The sequence below is a fragment of the Capsicum annuum genome, chromosome 4 (genome assembly GCF_002878395.1).
Source record: "Capsicum annuum cultivar UCD-10X-F1 chromosome 4, UCD10Xv1.1, whole genome shotgun sequence".
NCBI lineage: Eukaryota > Viridiplantae > Streptophyta > Magnoliopsida > Solanales > Solanaceae > Capsicum > Capsicum annuum.
The window spans coordinates 208,541,837-208,551,395 of record NC_061114.1 but is presented as its reverse complement, the minus strand read 5'-3'; the positions used below and the strand labels follow the sequence as shown (position 1 = coordinate 208,551,395).

Here is a 9,559-nt window from a genome sequence, read left to right as displayed (position 1 = left end):
TAGTTAAGCCACTTGAAATATTTACGCCGATTGGTGAATCTGTCATAGCTAAGAAAGTGTATCATAATTGTATAATAAATATTTGTAGTCGTGATACAATAGATGACCTAGTTGAGTTAGAAATGTTAGATTTTCATGCTATAATGGGTATGGATTGGTTGGCTTCTTGTTATGCCACAGTGGAGTGCCAAACTAAGAAAGTGTATTTCCTGTTTCCAAAAGAGGGAGTCCTTTAATGGTGTGGTAATATTGGTGCGCCAAGAGATAAATTTATTCCCTATTTAAAGGCAAAAAGGATGATTTCCAAGGGTTATGTATGTCATCTAGTTAGAGTGAAGGATACAGATATGGAAGCACCAATTCTTCAAACCGTTCCAGTGGTAAATGAATTTCCTGATGTATTTCCTGTAGATCTTCCAGGTTTGTCTCCAGAACAAGAAGTGGAGTTTGGTTTCGATGTGATTCCTGGCACTCAACCAATGTAAATTCCCCCGTATAGAATAGCCCCGACAGAATTACGGGAGTTAAAAGAGTAATTGAAAGACTTGCTAGAAAAAGGATTAATAAGGCCTAGTGTGTCCCCTTGGGGTGTACCAGTATTATTTATACATAATAAAGATGGCTCATTAAGAATGTGGATTGACTATATGCAACTAAAAAAGGTGATTTTTAAGAACAAATATCAACTTCCGAGAATTAATGACTTATTTGATCAGTTGCAAGGTGCCAAGTGGTTTTCAAGGATTTATTTAAGGTCTGGTGACCACCAACTGAGGGTCAAAGAGAAGGACATACCTAAGAAATATTTTTGAACATGCTACGGTCATTATAAATTCTTAGTCATGTCCTTTGGGCTAACTAATGCACCTGCAGCTTTTATATATTTGATGAATAGGATGTTCAAGCCATTCTTGGATGTGTTCGTGATAGTTTTTATAGATGATATTCTAGTTTATTTGAGATAAAATGAGGACTATGTCGATCACTTACGACAGGTGTTACAGATTCTTCGTGATTGTAAGCTATATGCAAAGTTCTCCAAAATATGAGTTTTGGTTAAAATTTGTGGCATTATTACGTCATATTGGATCTAATGAAGGAGTAAAGTTTAATACTCAAAAGATAGAAGCCATAAAGAACTGCCAAGACCTATAACGCCTATGGAGGTTTGTAGTTTCCTTGGGTTGGCAAGTTATTATAGAAAGTTTGTTGAAGGATTTTCTTTAATCTCTTCACCTTTAACAAAGTTAAAACAAAAAGCATCCAAGTTGAAGTGGAATGATGTATGTGAAGGAAGTTTCTAAGATCTGAAGAATAAGTTGACTTCTACACCCGTATTGGTTCTTCCAGAAGGCACAGAGGGGTATGCAGGGTATTGTGATGCTTCACGAATTGGTTTAGGGTGTGTATTGATGTAGCATAGTAAAGTCATAGCATATGGCTCGATACAATTACGGCCACATGAGAAAACTTATCCAACACATAATCTGGAGCTCGCAGCAGTTATACTTGCCTTAAAGATATGGTGTCACTACTTGTACATGATTTATGTTGACATATAAACTGGCCATAAGAGTTTGCAATATATCTTTAATCAGAAGGACCTAAATTTAAGGCAACGAAGATGGCTTGAGCTATTAAAAAACTATGATATTAATATCTTGGATAATCCAGGAAAAGCAAAGGTAGTGGCAGATGCGTTAAGTCGTAAAGATATGGAGTCATGTGTAGAATGACAGGGGATGACTAAGGATCTACACCAATTAGCAAATTTGGGGGTTCGCCTTATTGAAACTCCAGATGAGGGGCTTATTGTGTATAATGCGGTAGAATAATCATTAGTAACTAAAGTAAAAAAGAAGCAATATGCAGATCCTATTCTATTACAGCTTAAGGAGAATGTGCAATGCGGTATGAGGGTTGTTCAGTTTTCTAAAGACTTCCTGCTAGATGAGGGTTGATCTCAGATTCAGTTATTCAGTGTTCTAGAGGCTTCCTGCTAGATGAGGGTTGATCTACGATTCAATTGTTCAGTGTTCCAGAGTTGGTGAATTTGAATATCAAATATCAGTAATATCAGTTATCCGATTACTCAGTATGGATAAGTACAGATGTCATCTTTAGTAGATTTAGATACTCAATATCTTATTGTCACTATTATCATTTTCAGGTGTCAGCATTCAAAATGTAACATTCGGTGTCATGATGAATTCAGTTGTACTTTATGCATCGATGTGTGTATTGTTGATCAGACATGTTTCAAAATTGGTAACTGCAGAGTTTCTATATTTGTTCATTCCAGCGAATACAAATTATTCAGATTGTTATGTTTATGCATAAGCCTCATATTTTACCTTACCCTATCCTTACATACTTGGTACATTCTTTGTACCGACGCATTCGCTCTATGGTTCTTTCCCCACCATAGGTTCAGAAGAGTGAGATTCAGAGTATATTTAGCTGTCAGATCTTATAGTAGTGGGTGCAATAATGAGTCCTCATCATCTAAGGATATTCTATTTCAGTAGTTTGGTGATTTTAGTAGATGGAGTTAGTTGGGGAATTGTCCCTTCAACTCCACAGTTCAGATAGTGTAGAGGCTTTCTAGATAGATGTATTGATATTTAGTTGTTAGTATTATATATTTAGATGTTTGAACCTTATGGCATGATTTAGCCAGTTTCTGCATTTATCGTAATATATTATGCAGTGAACAAATACGAATATCAGTGAAGGGTTAGCTTGTGGTCCTTTGGGGTCACGAGCAACGTGTGGCTTTTCGGTTCATGGGAATTGGGGCGTTACAAACTTGGTATCTGAGCCTAAGGTTCTACAGTGTCCTAGGGAGTCTGAAAAGCTGCATCTAGTAGAGCCTTTTACAAGAGTCTATTGCACGCCACATTCATGTACGGGGGGCTATTGGATGTTTAGAAGAGTTTTCATTCTTTTATGATCCAGATCGTGCTATAGCAAGATTTTCCAAGAAAGTTATGTAGACTCTTGTAATGATCTACTTATGTCAGATTTACCTTACTTTTAAGGTAACAGAAGTAGTGAAGCCAAAGTCTTTCAGATAGAACTTTCCCTGACGGACCCCGTAGATAGTTTCAGGACAGTGTTCTCTAAAGTGATCAGAGTATGCCTTATGGGGTTAGCTGTTTATATGGTCAACGAAAAGGCTTGAAATTATATATGTAAGAATCTAAGTGTGGAAGTTGGGAATTATATGTGTTGATTGATAGAGATATAGCTGTGATTCTAATGGTGGAGAAGTATAAGTTTAAGAGACGTAATGTTTGACGGCTAGAATGAGAATAGTATGTTTATTACAGATTTGTGGATATTCATGTTATGCTTTAGAAGCTAAGCTTGAATCTTTGAAGAATGTAAGTTTGTGGACTCCAAACTAAGTAATAAAATGTGAATGTGGTATTAGTAGACTATGAAGAAATTGAAGCAGATAATGTATTTAGTGAGACAAGTAGGTGTTGAAAAGAGTGTATGTATTTGATGATGATTGTAGAGACTAAGGAAAGATAAGAGTTGTATTCCAAAAATTAGCATTGGTATTGAATTTATGCTTTCAGGTGTAGTATTTCTGGATGAATTAAGTTATCATTTTGTGCAACATTGTGACTCAGACTCTAGAGTACATTGGTTGTAGTTCATTACGGGGTTTAGCCAAGTGTTCAAAAGTGTCTGACGATGACTTAAAGTTTAGAGAAGGATGGTAGAGAAAGTGATAAGTCCATCCCTTAGAATCTAGTAGTGGTGCCAGTAGGTATGGAAAAGCAGTAAAGGGAGACAGTTCTCGACCTATTCTTATTTCAATGAAATATGTCTAGAGGGACCTTGGGTCACAAGGGGGAGATACCCCATAATTTTACAATAATTGCATGTCCATGCTCTTTCTATGATGTTAACCTTATCGTTCGTTGCATTTCTAGTTATGCTTTCGAGAATTTGTTATATTAGGTATATTCGTATTTAATATGCACGTTCAATAGAAAGGAAATCGAATTATGGGCATGTTTCTACATGAATTGAAGAGATTGGTTGAGTTATGATTCTGTGCACTTGAGATGCATGTGTGTTGTGAAAATTTACCCATTAGTGGGTTGTTGAATGTTTTATGCGATAGATGTGCATGACTAGTGAACATACGCAGAGTATTGGTTGCTTTAGTCGTGTGGTTATGTTTTGAGATGTGTTGCTGCCTTGAATAAACCCAGTCAATTAGTGTTCTTGATCTGGCCTTCACATTCGAGGACGAATGTTTCCAAGGGGGAGATGATGTAATACGCCGAAAAATGTTTTGTCAAAATTTTGTGCGTAAACATATTGGATCGTATCTTCGAGAATGATTTATAGTTATTCTGTGTGTCATTTCGTGGACTTCTACCCACCATTTTGTAGAGCATCGAATACGCTTTCCAAAGAAATGTGGATCACCCAAAACGGACCCTCGAGCGATGAGTTATGACCATTCCGATCAAACTACGACCATTCCGATCGCACTGTGAACAGTAAATGTCCAGAAAAAAAATACTGCAGCGAGGCAATTTTTTTGGTCAACTTCAAATGATCATAACTCCTTGTACATAATAAACAGTGTGAGATGGTATATATCAACGGAAAGCCCTGAGAGTCTTCTTTCCAATGAAATTGGTTTCATCCAATTTGGACATCGGAGTAAAAAGTTATGATCAATTTACTTCAGCCTATCGGATAGACACTGAAGGGCAGATTTGTAATTAATTGATTTTTAAAGGTATTTTGGTCAGTTCCCATTATGGTAACCCTCTATAGATACTCCCTTTGAGATGAGAATCGTCATTCATTTTCTCTCATAATTCGTATATCTCTCTCTCAAAATATATGCTTATATATATAGAGAGAGAAGAAGAGGAGTTAGGGTTAGGGTTCCAATTAGGGGAAAATCGATTCAAGACTTTGCTTCGCGAATTGCTTCTGTCAATCTCTTCGGCTATGAAATCTAAGGTTTGCAAGTGTTTCTCTATGGGCTACTTTAGTCCATAGAGCCCACAAATCCATTTCCAAAGGCTCAAGATACATGTGTATATATATATACGATTATACTTTCTAAATTTTCATTGTGTATGTGTGTAGTATTCACATGATGGTTGAGATATATGTGTGGGATGATTATATGTGTTGGTTGAAGTATATGTGTGTAGTATTTGTGTGATGGTTGGTGATTATGTTGTTGAAGTTGATAATATCCAAGAAGGGATCTTTCTATATTTGTGGAAACTATGGTGGTGTTTGATGTATAAATATATGAAATGGGTGATTGAATACTTTTAATCCCGATGAATCCACCTATGCCTAAGAAGTTCATGTAAGGTGTTTGTGAAAATATCTAAGAGACTAGAGATTTTGTTTTTATAACATAATTGGTCCAAAATTAATTTATTATGAATATATGATGAATTAAATTGTTAAGCCTTGATTTATACTATTATTCCATTATTTCCTTGTTATGACTTGATAATTGTTATTGGGAATTATATATTCTTACTATTGATTGATATGTCAAATATTTTCTAAATATGAGTTGGATTATGAATTGAGAAATATGGATGTTAAAGTTGAAGGATGATGGTGTTGTGGTGCATGAAATTGAGCATTAAACCTATGACCTAAATGGTGCATGTAAGGTGATTGCTAAAATGCCTATGTGAAGAATAATTAAGTATTTGACATGTTTGTTATCCAAATTATGATGTCATGCCATATCTATATGCTTAACTTATGTCTACCATATGTTTGACAAAATATTTAAGAGAATAGGAAACTATGCATTGTGCTTCATTAGTTCTTAAATGGTAAATTCATGCTTTGTTCCTATTGATAGTTGCTTTCCTTGAATTTGTGGTACATTGTGGGTGTATGATGCATGCCATGATGAATTGTTGAGGTAAATATAATGTTTGTGCGTAGTATTTGTTGTGGACCCAAAGCATGCTCCCCACGTGTTCGATTGGATGCTTATATGAAGAAATGAGGCCATTTGATTTGCTATGTGTGAAGTCCTCAATTATGTGTTGCGTATGATGGCCTATGGTCATGTTGTGTATGAGTAATCTATCTTGTGTTACTTTATGCTATTGTGTGTTGGGGGTACGTATGCCTGAAATAGTCTGTTGGTCTAGAGCCGAGTCAGTTTCACGGTAATCTCAATCGAGTGACGAACAATGAACTCCTGGTTAGTTTCAAAACTTGGGAAAACTCAGTAATCTCGAATATCATTCTTTATCTAATGCTCGGTCCATGAAGCTCTGAAGTCTTACATATCCATTTACTCTGTTATAGACCTCTGTACATTTTGTGAGATAGTAAGCTTATCTTAAAAGTAAGTGGCATTTACAAATACTCCGTCATAGAACGGAATCAAGCGAACTCTGTCATATTGATAAAGTATTATAATGTTAGAACAGATTCAGTTCAGTTGATTACAGTTAAGAACGGGTTAAGTGTCTTTCAGTTGAGAGTAGGATTCAGAACCGAGAGAGCTAAGGATGGGAACATTCCTGCGAGTAGAGGATTTGATTCCGGGTAGAAATCCTTATGCTCCAGAACTACGTCGCCAGCATAGGTTGAGATATCTATCCTGCAAGTAGAGGGTTAGATAAGGTGGTTGTCTTGCGAGTAGAGGGTCCCACTGTTCTCGTTTGAGGTTCTGATAGTAGAGGGTCATATGCAGTTGTCTTTACTAGTGGTGCGGTATTGACACCCTTCCAGCTGGGGTACAGGTTGGATCCCACTTGTGCTAAGTAGGGCATGTTGGTTAAATGATCACTCCCACAGTTTCAGTAACAGTCTCAGAAGATAACTCAGTTAATGTGCAGAAGTTGAGGCTATCAAATATAGGCCTCCTAGTATTGCTATCATTATCATTGAGTAGAGAGACTTTCTGCGTAATGAGGGTTGCTCTGGAACTTATTTACCCATTATCATTATCGTTGACTATAGAGACTTCCTGGTAGATGAGGGTTGATCCCAAATTCAGTTGTTTAGTATTCTAGAGACTTCCTGCTAGATGAGGGTTGATCTCTGATTCAGTTGTTCAGTGTTCTAGAGACTTCCTGCTAAATGAGGGTTGATCTCTGGTTCAATTGTTCAGTGTTCCAGAGTTAGTGAATTTGAATATCAAATATCAGTAATATCAGTTATCTGATTTCTCAGTATGGATAAGTACAGATGTCAACTCTAGTAGCTTCAGATACTCAGTATCTTATTGTCAGGATTATTATTTTCAGGTGTCAGCGTTGAAAATGTAACATTCGAGCAACAAGACATGTTTCTATACTCAGTATTATTGATCAGACATGTTTCAAAATTGGTAACTGCAGAGTTTCTATATATGTTTATTCGAGCAAATACATATTATTCAGATTGTTATGTCTATGCATAAGCCTTATATTTTACCTTACCCTATCCTTGCATACTTGGTACATTCTTTGTACTGACGTATTCGCTCTACAGTGCTTTCCCCACCATAGGTTCAGAAGAGCGAGATTCAGACTATATTTTGTTGTCAGATCTTGGACCAGTGGGTGCAGCAGTGAGTCCTCATCATCCGAGGATATTCTATTTCAGTGTTTTGGTGATTTTAGTTGATGGAGTTAGTTGGGGAATTGTCCCTTCAACTCCATAGTTCAGACAATGTAGAGGCTTTTCAGACAGATGTATTGATATTTAGTTTTCAGTACTGTATATTTAGATGTTTGAACCTTATGGCCAGATTTAGCCAGTTTCTGCATTTATCATATTATATTATGCAGTAAACAGATACGGATATCAGTGATGTGTTAGCTTGTGGTCCCTCGGGGTCACGAGCACCGTATGGCATTCCGGTTTATGGGAATCGGGGCGTTACAGAAAGTATGAGAAATCAACTGAACCCCTTATTTTGTATCATCAATTTCAATATTTATTTCATCAAATTGCAGAAATTTAACATCCATCTCAAATTCCAAAAATTTGCTGTTGTGCCGGAAGTGGCAGCTAAGGAGTATCTTTTGGATTTTTTGTCTCTAAAATTTGTTACAATTCACCAAGATGTTCAACTTCTGTAATAATCTACCATAAAGTATGTTTTCCTTAATTTTCAGCACATGGAATTAGGATTCGTTCTAAATTTGACAAAATATTGTGCTTTCTCTCCTGATTCTAATGCTTGCTTTCTCAATCAACAAAAAGCATTGGAAATTGCAATGACCGATATTAATAGCCCATTTGGCAAGGGAAGCATTAGTAGATTTGGTAGTGCTGTTGGAGCTCTAGTAAAACTTTTTCCAGTGGTTTTTTGAAACTAGACTTTGGTTTAGGTGGTGGCATTCCCAAAGGTAGAATTGTTGAGATAAATGGGCCCAAAAGTAGTTGAAAGACTACCTTAGCCCTCCATGCTATTACAGAAGAATAGAAGCTATGAGGCAATGCAATGCTTGTTGATGTTGATCATGCTTTTGATCCTTACTCCAAAGCACTTAGAGTAGAAGTAGAGAATTTGATTATCTGCCAGACTGATCATAGGGGTATGCGTCTTTAAATTATAGACAAGATATGTATATCAGGTGCTGTAGATATTATTTATATTAATTTAGTCACAGCCCTCACTCCGGGAGCTAAAATTTAGGGTGAAATTGAGATACAACAAATGTGTTTACAAGCACGCCTGATGAGTCAAGCTTTATGTGAAATGCCAGGCATTGATTCCAAAGCTGGATGTACTCTTATATTCCTTAATTAGATAAGATACAAGATTGTTGTTTATTACGGAAATCCTGTGGTAACAAGTGGAGGGATTTCCTTAAAGTTTTTTTCCTCCATTCGATTTGAGATCCGTCCTACAGGGAAAGTAAAATTTGCAAAAAGTGATAAGGAAGTGGGCCATAAAGTCCAAATGATAATTTGAAAGAGTTAGGTTTCTAGACCATACAAGCAAGCACAATTTGAAAATATCTTTAGAGAAGGAGTGAGCAAGCAGGGTTGCATATTAGATTGTGTTGAACTGATCGAGTGGCGTCTAAGAAGGGTTTATGGTATGCCTATGGAGTGAATAGTCTAATAAGGATGAGAGAAAGCATTGTAAAATTTGAGACAAAATCCTCTTATCTTTGATGAAATAGAATAGATGGTTAGGTCATCAGTGCAAGAGGCAATGGGTTTTGGAGGCTCTCCTTCATTGGAACATCAACTACCACAATTTCTAGAAGAAGGCACACCTCAAAAGTTGCAATAACATGAATCAGATTTCTTCCTTGACTGATTATGACAACAGAGCATTTCAGAATTGACATTGACATCACTGATTCTACATAAGAAATGAACAATATTGTATGAGACCATTTTCATACTCTATATAGTGTTGAACAAAGATGTAAATTATTGTAAACTGATACATCTTGGAAGGGATACAGTGATTGATATATCTTTAATTTTTGCGGGTTACGCAAACAAGTGTGCTCAATTTTTGATGCCTGAAGAATTATATGAGAAAAACTGATGAGACTAATAATATTCTTTTTTTAGT

The 9,559-nt window shown here is 36.3% G+C and overlaps 1 pseudogene; it reads left to right on the top strand.

Annotated features, from left to right (window-relative positions):
* The first annotated feature begins 347 nt into the window (after nt 1-347).
* On the top strand, nt 348-9,125 carry LOC107868706 (annotated as a pseudogene).
* Nucleotides 9,126-9,559: the final 434 nt, after the last annotated feature.